The sequence below is a fragment of the Bombina bombina genome, chromosome 9, assembly GCF_027579735.1.
Source record: "Bombina bombina isolate aBomBom1 chromosome 9, aBomBom1.pri, whole genome shotgun sequence".
NCBI lineage: Eukaryota > Metazoa > Chordata > Amphibia > Anura > Bombinatoridae > Bombina > Bombina bombina.
In genome coordinates this window covers 238,933,966-238,948,606 of record NC_069507.1, presented here as the reverse complement: position 1 = coordinate 238,948,606, position 14,641 = coordinate 238,933,966, and the positions used below count along the sequence as shown (strand labels likewise).

General features: G+C 37.8%; 1 long non-coding RNA gene across 1 annotated transcript in view; it reads right to left on the bottom strand.

Moving 5' to 3' along the window:
- Nucleotides 1–374: 374 nt before the first annotated feature.
- The window catches only part of LOC128640274 (uncharacterized), a 108,085-nt gene continuing 93,818 nt past the window's right edge, over nt 375–14,641 (bottom strand). The window contains exon 3 of the long non-coding RNA XR_008399318.1: nt 375–695. This is a non-coding gene — a long non-coding RNA (uncharacterized LOC128640274). The remainder of the gene's footprint in view (nt 696–14,641) is intronic.

The window sequence follows — 14,641 nt, the reverse complement described above, 5'->3', positions numbered from 1 at the left end:
TTAATAATGTATCATTATGATACTTTATTCATTTACTGCTTCTGTGTCCTTGGAGCTAGAGTTCTCTTTTATGGAGAATAAAAGACTTTTGTTTATCCTACGGCATTTGTTATAGTTATTTATCCATGTACGGAAAATAATAATAATGATACAATGGTCATAATGATTCCTCGGCTGTGTCACTGCTAGCAAAAAGCAGTGCACTCATCAAGGTATGCCACCTTGGCACTAACCTGGGATGGCATCAAGCTTTTGATCACTCTACGCATTAGATAAAATCCACTATGCTTCAGGCTTACTGCACAGTTCTAGCCGCTTGCCAACATTCTACTGTTGCTCGTCTGGATATACATAATTACTTATAAAATCAGACACAATTTTATTTTAACTTTATTTTTACTGTTACAAACATATGGATTGTTCTGTTTGATAATACCTTGTTTTATACAATGTTATCACAATTTAACAGCAGCATTATATTTGGTATATTCTTTACACAACATTTATTTTGGGCAGGATAGCAATGGAAATATTGGCACGCAAGAACATGGATTGCACGACCGCTAATCTTTGAAGAATTTTCTATATTGGCCTGTCTCTTACTGCGTGGGAAATACAGCAAGAAAGAATCCCTTGTTCTTAACATGATTTCCTCATTCTTCTCCAGAAAGCAGAGGTGAGGAAATATCATTGTGCTGCAAAGGGAAAAAAAACTGGATTACACACAATAAACACTTTTCCCAATCTGAAAGGTTTAAACAATTCTCTGTATTACCTAAATAACAGGTAATATACAAAATAAATAATGTTGCCCAAAATGTTTAAGGCAAAGCTATATATAAAAAAGTAAAAGTTTTATATCAGATAAGAAAATGTATTTTTCTTAACATAATTTATTAAAATCTCTTGCAAATCTTACAAAATGAATACAAAAGTTTAACAAAATCTAGTGTAGACATACAACTTCATCAGTTCAACCTCCATAAAGGTGACTAATGTAATCTGTCATGGAAAGTAAAGTCTTAATACTTGAAGAATTATTTAGTTTTAGTGGATAGTATAAGATATATTTTGTAAAATATAGCTTGTTTTAAAGGGAAATTATACCCAAATGTTGAAACACTTGAAAGTGATGCAGCATAGCTGTAAAAAGCTGACTAGAAAACATCACCTGAACATCTCTATGTAAAAAATGAAGATATTTTACCTCAAGTAAAGGACTTTAAGCAGCAAATCAGTTAAGCAGCAAATCAGTATGCCTGTCCCGGGACTTGCAAGGGAGCGTGCCTCATGCACACTTATGTTTTTTCCCTATTCAATTTAAGTAAGTTTACTATGAAATCTCATGAGATCACAGTATAACAGTTCATGACCTCAGCACTGCTGATGCTGATTGGCTGCTGTTCATTTCATTCTTTCTTCCTTCCTTTTTTTTACCTACAGTTGGGCAGTAACTGAAAGCTAACTTTTTACAGAACACTTACTCTGGTGAGCTGAGGAAACTGTGAGGTAAAATATCTTCCATTTTTACATACAGGTGATATTTTCCTGTCAGCTTTTTACAGTTATGTTGCATCACTTTCAAGTGATTTAGCCTATGAGTATTATTTCCCTTTAATATTCTAAATCCTGAAACTGCAATGTTGTTCAATTTAAGGTAAAGTATTGCAGTGTTTAAGTTTAGTTGTATGGCTATGAGTCAATGAGGTTAGGATTATATCAGGATTAGTTTGATGCTTAATTGTCAACTGTCATGAATTTCCCAGGTCTTTCTTACCATCCAGTGGTATAGTTGTTCGAGGATTCTGTTCCACATTGTAAAAATCTGTCCTGAGGTTTGGGCTTGGAATAGATGTTTGTGGTTGCGTGAATCAGACATTTATTCATTTTGGGTATATATTTGTTTGCATCTTGTTTCATCTGTCTATTGCACTTTACATAAGAATAATTTGAAAAGTCCAAAAATCATTTTATAATATTCATGAAAATAGTTTTCTAATGCACTGGACTACTGCTGCTGAGCTGGCTGCTGCGCACATATAGGGGTGTTCTACTAACACAAATGCATTTGAAGACCTTGTGATAAGAGTCTGATGCCTAGATTTAGAGTTCTGCGGTAGCCGTCAAAAGCAGTGTTAAGGGCTCCTAACGCTGCTTTTGGCCGCCCGCTGGTATTTAGAGTCAGCCAGGAAAGGGTCTAACGCTCACTTTCCAGCCGCGACTTTTCCATACCGCAGATCCCCTTACGCCAATTGTGTATCCTATCTTTTCAATGGGATATTCCTAACGCCGGTATTTAGAGTCTTGGCTAAAGTGAGCATTAGACCCTCTACCAACAAGACTCCAGCCGCAGAAAAAAGTCAGTAGTTAAGAGCTTTCTGGGCTAACGCCGGTTTATAAAGCTCTTAACTACTGTGCTCTAAAGTACAATAACACCCATAAACTACCTATGTACCCCTAAACCGAGGTCCCCCCACATCGCCGCCACTATAATAAATATTTTTAACCCCTAATCTGCCGACCGCACACCGCCGCCACCTACATTATCCCTATTAACCCCTAATCTGCCCCCCCAACGTCGCCGCTACCTTACCTACACTTATTAACCCCTAATCTACCGACCGGACCTCGCCGCTACTCTAATAAATGTATTAACCCCTAAAGCTAAGTCTAACCCTAACCCTAACACCCCCCTAAATTAAATATAATTTTAATCTAACTAAATAAATTACATATTATTAACTAAAGTCTTCCTATTTAAAGCTAAATACTTACCTGTAAAATAAACCCTAATATAGCTACAATATAACGAATAATTATATTGTAGCTATTTTAAGGATTTATATTTATTTTACAGGCAACTTTGTATTTATTTTAACTAGGTACAATAGCTATTAAATAGTTATTTGCTATTTAATAGCTACCTAGTTAAAATAATTACAAAATTAAAAACCTGTAAAATAAATCCTAACCTAAGTTACAATTAAACCTAAAACTACACTATCAATAAATAAATTAAATCAATTAACTACAAGTACCTAGAAATTAACTACAATTAAATAAACTAAACTAAATTACAAAAACAAACAAACACTAAATTACAAAAAATAAAAAAAGATTACAAGAATTTTAAGCTAATTACACCTACTCTAAGCCGCCTAATAAAATAACAAAGCCCCCCAAAATAAAAAAAATTCCCTACCCTAATTTAAATTAAAAAAGTTAACAGCTCTATTACCAGCCCTTAAAATGGCTTTTTGCGGGGCATGCCCCAAAGAAATCAGCTCTTTTGCCTGTAAAAAAAACCCACAATACCACCCCCCAACATTACAACCCACCACCCACATACCCCTACTCTAACCCAAACCCCCCTTAAATAAACATAACACTACCCCCCTGAAGATCTCCCTACCTTGAGCCGTGTTCACCCAGCCGGGCACCGATGGACCAAAAGAGCAGCAGATGTCTTCATCCTATCCGGGCAGAAGAGGACATCCGGACCGGTAGACATCTTCATCCAAGCGGCATCTTCTATCTTCATCCATCCGGAGCGGAGCCATCTTCTTCCAGCCGACGCGGATCCATCCTTCTTCCACAACGCCTACTCACTGAATGAAGGTTCCTTTAAATGACGTCATCCAAGATGGCTTCCCTCGAATTCCGATTGGCTGATAGGATTCTATCAGCCAATCGGAATTAAGGTAGGAAAAATATGATTGGCTGATTGAATCAGCCAATCAGATTCAAGTTCAATCGGATTGGCTGATCCAATCAGCCAATCAGATTGAGCTTGCATTCTATAGGCTGATCGGAACAAGTAAGTATTTAACTTTAAATAGGAAGACTTTAGTTAATAATATTTAATTTATTTTGTTAGATTAAAATTATATTTAATTTAGGGGGGTGTTAGGGTTAGCTTTAGGGGTTAATACATTTATTAGAGTAGCGGCGAGGTCCGGTCGGCAGATTAAGGGTTAATAAGTGTAGATAAGGTAGCGGCGACGTTGGGGGGGGGCAGATTAGGGGTTAATAAATATTATGTAGGTGTCGGCGATGTTAGGGACAGCAGATTAGGGGTACATAGCTATAATGTAGGTTGCGGTGGTGTCCGGAGCGGCAGATTGGGGGTTAATTGTGTAATGCAGGTGTCAGCGATAGCGGGGGCGGCAGATTAGGGGTTAATAAGTGTAAGGTTAGGGGTGTTTAGACTTGGGGTTCATGTTAGGGTGTTAGGTGCAGACTTAGAAACTGTTTCCCCATAGGAAACAGTGGGGCTGCGTTAGGAGCTGAACGCTGCTTTTTTGCAGGTGTTAGGTTTTTTTCAGCCCAAACTGCCCCATTGTTTCCTATGGGGGAATCGTGCATGAGCTCGTTTTTCCAGCTAGCCGCTACCGTAAGCAACGCTGGTATTGAGAGTTGAAGTGGCGGTAAATATGCCTGTACGGTCCCTTTTTGGAGCCTAATGCAGCCCTTCAGAGAACTCTAAATACCAGCGTTGTTTAGAAGCAGCGGTAGAAAAAAAAAGACGCATAGCTAACGCACCCCTTTGGCCGCAAAACACTAAATCTAGGTGTTATTGTTGTGTTTTCTACTGAATTGGGTGATGTATAGTGAAACATACCAGGAAGACGTTTCAGACTACATTGAGGGAGGAGCGAAACGCGCCACAGGATGTTGAGCAGTGTCTTTACTGTGGGAACCCTCCACCTATCCTTGCCAACTGGGCATTGTATGTGGTTCACATCAGAGAGATTGCACAGAGAAAGAAAGCTAGTGGCAGAAAAACAGGTTGAGACTTGTGGATTTAAAGGGATTCCCTAATGGCGGTTTCCCTCAATTTGGATAAATACTGGATTTTTTCCTTGTGCTTCTTTTTGTGATTGTTGTTATGCCGTGTTTCAGGTTGGCATTCAGATTACATTGGCCACTTATGGATTTGGAAAGCATTTTGTCTGCTTTGTTTGGTTAATGCACTAACAACCAAGAACTAAGGAAATTGAACTTCTGCTTACTAATTTAATACCTTACAATACCCGGCTTAGTTAATTTTCCCTGAGTGGGTGTTTTGGTTTATTTATGGTTGTCTATTGTAATAAACATGTCATGGTAATTGGATATTGATATAATCTTTTATTAGTTCTCTGTGCAATGTGAAATATTCTACACTTTCTGATATATATCCTAGACTGGTATCCATTCTCTCTTTTTGTAGTTTTTTATTGATGTATTTCTAGGAATGCACTTGTGTGGCTAATTTAATTTATTTTAGTTTAGGTTGAGCAATTCTCTTCTATATAGTAAAACATACTATAGGGGTAGAAGCAATATTATCTGTCCCTTAAAAGGACATAAAAGTAATAATTAAACTTTCATGATTCAGATAACACGTGCAATGTAAAAACAAATCCAATTTATTTCTATTATCAAATATACTTTGTTCTAATTTCATCCTTTGTTGAAGAGGTTACTCAGGTATGCTCATTACTGTACATGTATCTTGATTAAAATATGTATTACATTGTTGCCAACACAACTATCATATAGTAGATGTGCATGCTCCTAAGCCTGCCTAAGTATGCTAATCAATAAGGAGAGCAAACAAAGGGGAAACTATATAAATATACTGTATATATAAGTAATCTATCCCCATTCCAGATTAAATACTCAATAACTCTGTGTGTACTCTGCAATGGTCTTTTTATGGGTATCTCTTGGTGATATATACACTCCAAAATAATTTCAAACAATAATGCAATAGAGTCTGTTTGCAGTTTACTGTATTAGCTTCATTGGAGTTGTTTGTTGTGCGCACTCATAGCTATGCATTCCTCAATATGCTATATATTATCATTCATAACACTGAACCAGGAGTTCAGCGTTCAGCCCTATGTTCCTGGGAGGATACTGTGATCCTGACCTGGCGTTTCATTATCTTGGTATGTTTTCCTGTATATGTGTAATGGTTTATGCTGTTAAATAATGAAATGAACAAAAAATAAAGTCCTCAGTCAAATGCTGGATTAACAGTGTATCCACGTGCCTGAATCTCATTGTAAACTTGGCAATGTTTATATACTGTACGTGTTTCTTCACAGAAAATACAGGTCAGGTGTCATTATTTAACAGGTTAAACATCCTCATTTTATGCTTAATGCAGCCGTTCAGAGAAAAAGAAAGCTTTTCTGTTGCAGGTGGACATTTTCCATCATATAATGAGATCTTTTTTTATGGTTCCGAAGCCAAATCATCACACATAATATGAAGCCTGTTGACCTCTAAGATGGGCACTATTGACCTCCAGTCAGAAGTTAAAATCCAGAGATGCATTTATTTTAATAGATATACAATGACAGGCCTGCATGCAAGATGAGCCACAGATAGACTGACCGTAATAGGCGGGATCAGACTGATTTACTACAGGAAAGTTCTGTGAAAAGCTTTACTGGGCTAAAAAGAAGCTGCACCCAGGTGGTAAATCGCCATAGAACATGCTAACAATGTTATTGAGCTGGTTGTTCCTTCCTGTGAGTACGCTTCTCTCTATGGGGCCTATTTCTTAATGTGCGAGCGGACATGATCCGATATTGCGGATCATGTTCTCTGCACATCGATAAATGCCGACAGCATACGCTCTCTGCATTTATTATTGCACCAGCAGTTCTGTTGAACTGCTGGTGCAATACCGCCCCCTGCAGATTCAAGGCCAATTGGCCGCTAGCAAGGGGTGTCAATCAACCCGATCATATTTGATTGTGTGGATTTCTGTCGATATGCCCCTATGTGTTTTAAGTCTCCCTAAGAGAAAAGGGGCAACCAGACGTGGAGTCCATGCTCAGTGTGCTTTGAGGAATATGGCTACACCTCACCGATGAATCCTAATGAAGGCTGAAACGATCGTCTGGGTTACTGTGTTCCTTGTTCAGAGAGGAATTGCCTGGTGTTTCAGCGCGGGACTGACCGTAATAGGCGGGATCAGACTGATATACTACAGGAAAGTTCTACTCTGTAAACAGCTTTACTGCACCAGGTGGGAAATCGCCATAGAACAGGCTAACAATATTATTGAGCCGGTTGTTCGTTCCTGTGAGTGTGCTTCTCTCTATGTATAAAATATTTGCAAAACTGCTGTCATATAGTGCTGCAAGCACATGCACACTCCTGAGCTTACCTTACTGCTTTTTAACAAACAATACCAAGGGAACAAAGAAAATTTGAAAATAGAAGTAAATTGGACATTTTTTAGCATTACATGCTCTTTCTGAATCATGAAAGAAACAAATTGTGTTTTATTTCTCTTTAAATATAAATGGACTCAAACAGAAAAATAGATAAGACATGATACAACCATTTATAGACCATTGACATGACACAACCATTGATAGACCATTGACATGACACAACCATTGATAGACCATTGACATGACACAACCATTGATAAACCATTGACATGACACAACCAATGATAGACCATTGACATGACACAACCATTGATAGACCATTGACATGACACAACCATTGATAGACCATTGACATGACACAACCATTGATAGACCATTGACATGACATAACCATTGACATGACACAACCATTGATAGACCATTGAGATGACACAGCCATTGATAGACCATTGACATGACACAACCATTGATAGACCATTGACATGACACAACCATTGATAGACCATTGACATGACATAACCATTGACATGACACAACCATTGATAGACCATTGAGATGACACAGCCATTGATAGACCATTGACATGACACAACCATTGATAGACCATTGACATGACACAACCATTGATAGACCATTGACATGAAACAACCATTGATAGACCATTGACATGACACAACCATTGATAGACCATTGACATGACACAACCATTGATAGACCATTGACATGACACAACCATTGATAGACCATTGACATGACACAACCATTGATAGACCATTAACATGACACAACCATTGATAGACCATTGACATGACACAACCATTGATAGACCATTGACATGACACAACCATTGATAGACCATTGACATGACACAACCATTGATAGACGTACAGATAAACCTTGTAAACCATAAACATTACATAAAAAATGCATAAATAAGACATTTTAACATAGGAATTAGTAGCAAGTTTTCTGCATATAAAATGCTCAATTAAAGTTGTTTAAATTTATATTGTATCTAGCAGGAAAAGGATGTTTGTACTTTATTATCAATTGCTTATTAGCGAATAAAATAAACTCCCTAAGCTCTGTTGGCTGAGAGTGACACATCCTCAGCTTAAAAACCTTTTAGATTTCTTTCTTTCTTTACATAAAAACACTTTAGCTAAAACAAAGTAACAAGAAAAAAAATCATTTTATTGTTTATTAAACAAAAAGCAGCTTTCACATTCAGCAAAGAAAATGATTTATCAGCATATTTACCTTCATTACTAAATGCATTCATTATGGAGGTTGACGCTGTGGATTCAGTAGTTAATGTTAAAAGGACATAAATAAATGTATTCTAGAAATGGCTTGCGCAGTTATAGATCGGTATTGGGAAGGTAATCATTTTTTTCCTAAGATAATGTTTTCAGTGTTTACAATGTTTCAGTATATTAAAAAGCATGAATCACAGGAGATGTAGAAAGGTTGAACTCTATGGACTTTTATGCGTTTTTTTTTTTTTTTAAACAGACAATGTTTACTACGTAGGATGATGGATGAGAAGTAAAATTACTCTGATGGGCACAGCTATTGCTATTGGAGACTCTTTATGCCAAGTTAGAGATGAATGAAGATCTTTCTAGCCCAGCTAGACGTAGGTAAATGTTTATAGGTAACTATATAGTTATACATTAGTGTAGTTTTGCTTTCCTGTATTGCTGGAGGGAGGACAATTTATGCCACTTTCTACCTCCTAACCTTTTTTCAAGCTAAATTAAAGACCCATTTTTGGTAGTAGTTGTGGCAAAAATTTACCATATGAGTATATTGGGTCACTTTAGAATAATAAAAAAAGTAAATATTTCAAATACTTCTTAAATGTGTCACTTCAGAATTTCCAGACTTGTAGCAATTGCCAATCTAATTACATTTAAATATATATCAGTATGATTCCATATTGTATTTATTTATTGTAAATTAAGGCTTAGATTACAACTGGAGTGCAAAATAGTTTAGTACTATTGTCTGTTAACATAGCTTGAGCGCAATCAATAGCGCTTGTATTTTTGCACTCATGTTACTAGTCCATATTGCTAGTTAATTTTTATCACTCAAGTGATAGTCTATGGCACACTAACATCTGCATGTCAGAGAGCACGAGTTTGCTATATCCCTAACATGATACACGTCTATGGGAACCGCAGTAAAAATCATGTAGGATATTGCTCAATCGCTAAGCTAATGGTGCACTATGCTGAGGGTGAGGTAGTGACATTTTTCACATAGTTCTATGCTATACTAATAAAAATAATTCCTGAAGTATATCAGTCTGATCCCATCTATAAAGCACAGTCCAGCCAAGAAATACTTCCTGCCCAATAAGTTTAGAGGGATATGGCTGCAACTTATAGATGAGGCCTACAAAAGGCAAATATTATCTTCTGAGGTTGCCATGTTCCTTCTTCAGAGGAGGACTGCCTGGTATTTTGTGGTTTGACAATCTTTTTTTTTCAATGGGATCAAACTGTTATACTTCCGGAACGTTCTCCTCTGTGAAAGGCACAATTGGGCTAAAAGAGGCTGCTCCTGGATGATGACCTGCCAAAGAACAAGCTACTGAACCATGGTTGAGTGCTTCTCTCCCTGTGTGTATTTGTATTATGACCCTGTGGAAAGTCTTCCTAAGGACCTGATATTCAAAAGCTCCCTGTTCAGGTGAGATGATCTACGACGTCTTGTATATATGGAAAGGTCCCTAAAAAAATGTTAGAAACACAAATTTTAGTTTGACAGAGGGTTATGATTAAAACCAGCTGTGGACACCCTGCCCAATGTACCTAGAGGGATATGGCTGTACCTCACTGACAAGGCCACAAAAGGATGAAATGAGTATTTGGGGTTGCCGTGTTCCTTGTTTGAAGGCAGATTGCCTGGTATTTGGGTGCTAGACTAGCCTTTTAGGTGGGATCAGGCTAATTAATTCAGGAAAGTTCTTCTCTGTGACAGGCACAGTTGAGCTAATAGAACAAGCTACTAAGCCGTTGTTCATTCTCTCTTAAAATGTGTCCTTGTATGCATTATATTCAGTTGTCTTTGCTCTTGTAATCATGGTTTTTAAATAAAGTTTTTTGAATTAACAAAAATCTCCTTGAAAAAAAACTGCTTTTATCTTTAAAGGTACATTAAACACTGCTATTTTGTTACACTAGTAACCCATTTATAACTGTTCCTAAATCCATTTACTTTACAGAGACATAGGGGTTGGTATATAATTTTTTGAGCAGACATGATTCACTAGAGCGAATCATGGCCGCTCAACATCGCTAAATGCAACATCGCATTTATCATTGTCCACATTTATCATTGCACAAGCATTTCTTGGTGCTAACAATCGGCCGCAAGCAGGGGCTGTCAATCATCCTGATTGGATCGGGATGAGGTCATTCAGTCACCTAAAAGGTGGTGGACAGGTTAAGGAGCAGCGATCTTACAACCGCTGCTTCTTATCATCCGCTGCTTGAAAAATGGAGCCCTAAACCTTCACTTTTTTCAATATTTTTAAAACTAATATAACTTTTTTATAAAAATTTCATTCTCAGGTAAATCTTTGTTTTAAATATGTCATAATGCTTAGAATTTATTTAGTGTTTAATGTCCCTTTAATTTAGAAAAAACAACAACTTTATTAAACAAACACAAAAATATTTGAATAATTTGTGATGTATTTAACCAGGGTGTTAGCTGTCAGACCTGAGACGGGTTTCATGCTTTATTTTTAAAGCACTGAAACTTATCTTAGTAAAAGCTATGACATTTGTTATCAATCACACTTTATCTTTACAATGTCACAATGTTTTCTGCCAAGGTCCCTTTATCCATCACCATCACTAATTAGTAGATGTTTATAATTTCCATCTCTTGTTTCACATACAGAATAATTCTGCAGTTGTATTACAAAATGCTAAATGTAGGATTTGTAACATAAAATCTGATCATTTCCAGATTTCCTTTATCAACCGATTTCCACTTTATTTAACAAATGCTAAAATACAGTGATAAACAATCCTTTAACAATAACTTATATAGTCATCAAATTCAATTTTATAAGCTGCTCTTTATGAAAAAATATCTTCTCGATTTTCCCCGTCTTGCAATTGCTTATGCATTACCCCCAGGCCTTGTCAGCACAGCGATCTTCTATCTGTCACCCTGTCTGAAACTTCCCCATCATCAAATGTCATATACAGCTACTCCAAAACAGTTTGGAACAAGAATTGCCTAGTTTCTCAAGTTGCTGTAGATAAAGAAAAGGGATATTCAGCATTATTTGTATCAAATGCCTCTGAGGATCAGGTCCTACACTGTATTATTAGCTGCCTACAGATGCTTTGGACTGAAGGCAGTTTTTGAATCATCTTGACATGATGTTATGCTACAGAGACTTATATATAAAGGCAAGGAACATGTTACAGAGCTCAGGTAAGGTTAATTCTGTGATTCAGATCTAATGTTCTCAACACTGCAGTACTTTGCTTCAATGAAACAAACTCTCCAAATAAGACCTTTTTTCCCCGAAAAGAAACATGAAAAAGTAAAATCTTTATGACATCTTTGCAAATCTGTTAACTTGTCTTCAACTGATGGTTTGCAGGACACCTGCATTGTATTTATTTTCAATTTTTTCAAGCAGAGATACCGGAGTATCATTTTCAGGGTCACAGAAGCATGTCTTGAACCACATCGGTACATACAATATTTTTTATCATTCAGACACCTTCAATAGTTTTGTGTTGCACAGAAGATAACCTTACCCTTAACTTCAAATTTTTAATAAGAACTGTGAAAGACTCGAGTTAGGAAAAATTATTTTAAAATCGCTATAAAAGTATAAAAAAACAAAAAGATTGTTTAAAAAAACGTAACTCATTATATATGTATTCCTTTTAAAATTAGCTGCGCTCCACTGGGTGGAGTGTCAGAAAAAACCCAGTATTATGACCTTACAATTTTGGCAGGACCTATTTCCGCATGTTTTAACTACTTACATATGTGTATATGTCTCACACACAATGCTACACAATTTGTGCTACATAAATTCTACACTAAAAACAATACTAATGTCCAGAACAAACTTGAAAGGCTAAATCAGCCTAAGAACATACTTTGTTTTCCTGGAAATGTGTGTTTTCCGTATAGTTCAACACACTCCTGTGTGTAATGATCCCTTTAAATTAGTCGCAGAGTCTGGTGCCGCTTTTCTCTTGGACTGCTGTAGCCTGTCAGTCCTCAGCTGTGAGATAGACAAAAAGAGGACAGGCGCACCAGCGACTCACGGTATCAATTTATTACCATTAGGTTACACATCTCTTAGCTAACACGCCCTAAATTACAAAAAAACAACAAACTGCAAATTTTCTGTAGTGTAGCTTCCCCTCTCAATACCCTCCCCCCCTCCCCTTCCAAGATCACTTTCAAAACCATTTTTCCCCCTCCAGGATCGCTTTCCCTCTTTTTTGTGCTCTCTCTCTCCCCCTCTCTTTTGCGATCTTTCTCTCCCCCTCTCTTTTGTGCTCTCTCTCTCCCCCTCTCTTTTGCCCTCTCTCCTCCCTTATCTTTTGTGCTCTCTCCCCCTCTCTTTTGCGCTCTTTCTCTCCCCCTCTCTTTTGTGCTCTCTCTCTCCCACTCTCTTTTGCCCTCTCTCCTCCCTTATCTTTTGTGCTCTCTCCCCCTCTCTTTTGCGCTCTTTCTCTCCCCCTCTCTTTTGTGCTCTCTCTCTCCCCCTCTCTCCTCCCTTATCTTTTGCGCTCTCTCTCCCCCTCTCTTTTGCGCTCTCTCTCTCCCCCTCTCTTTTGCGCTCTCTCTCCCCCCCTCTTTTGTGCTCTCTCCCCCCTCTCTTTTGCGCTCTCTCTCTACCCCTCTCGTTTGCTCTGTCTTTCTCCCCTCTCTTTTGCTCTCTGTCTCCATCCCTCTCTTTTGCTCTTTCTATCCATCCCTTTCTTTTGCTCTCTCTCCCCCTCTCTTTTGATCTCTCTCTCCCCCTCTCTTTTGCTCTGTCTCTCTCCCCTCTCTTTTGCTCTCTCTCTCCCCCTCTCTGTTGCTCTCTCTCCCCCTCTCTTTTGCTCTGTCTCTCTCCCCCCTCTTTTGCTCTGTCTTTCTCCCCTCTCTTTTGCTCTCTCTCTCCCCTCTCTTTTGCTTTCTCTCGCCCCTCTTTTGCTCTCTCTCCCCCTCTCTATTGCTCTCTCTCCCCCTTTCTTTTGCTCTCTCTCTTCCCCTCTCTTTTGCTCTCTCTCTTTCCTCCTCTTATTTTCTCTCTCCTTAACTCTTTTTTCTCTCTCTACCCTCTCTTTTGCTCTTTCCCCTCTATTTTACTGTCTCTCCCCCTCTCTCTTTTGCTCTCTCTTACTCTCTTTTGCTTTCTCCCCTTCTCTTTCTATCTCTCTACCCTCGCCACGCCCAGTCATGTACCCACCACGCCCCGCTCACGCCCACTTCCACCCGCACCGTGTCGCAAGCAGGAGCAGATCAGGTAGACAGACTCTAAGGCCAGGTGTGTTTGTCGTTGTGCTGTCTCTACTGCGTATGACAGCTTCGGACAAACACACTTGGCCTTTTATATTATAGGATTTGGACTAGTTGGACTTAAATGGACATTCCAGTCAAAATATAAATGTACATAGATTAATTACATCTTTGAATAGAAACATATTTGTAATATACATGTATTAGCAAAAATGCTTCTAGTAAAAGTTATCACTGTTTGTGCATGTGCATGTGAAGCATAGCTAGATAGTTACTGCACCCACATTTTAAATATTGCAGATGCTCAGATCATCAGTGGGGCTTGTATCATGTCAGCAATTAACAAATTGAGTCATTACCAGATGGTACAAGTACCTTAGGTTCTCTGAACAAGTGCTGTGTTTAAAATGCTGGTGCACAGTGCATACTTAAATACACTTTTGAAACAGCTATAGCTTTTATTAGAAGCATTTTTGCTAATGCATGTATATTACAAACTTGCTTCTGTTCAATACCGAAATGCACCCATGTGGTTTCCAATTTTGGCTGGAATATCCCTTTAATATTCAAACCTTGCAATGTCTGTATGGATGGAAAAAGGTTTTTGTCTTACATAGATCTTGAGTGATATTGAAGTGCTTTTTACAGAATATAATAAAAGTAACAGACTTTAGATTGCTCAGTTCTGCTAGAATCCTATTCTGTGGATCATTCATAGCATCTCCAGGTCATTTCAAGGGTCAGTTTGAGGCTTTGGTAAAAAGGTTGTTGTTTATCATCACAAATAGATTGTTCTTCTATAGAGATGACAACGGACATGTATTAGGCATATATCTTTTTCTACAATGAAAACACCTATTTTTCTGAGAAGAAGCAGTGTACCTTTATTAGGCTAGTAACCGCTTTGTAACAGATGTTGAACAAGATAATAGATATAAATTATACCAATTGGACAGCCC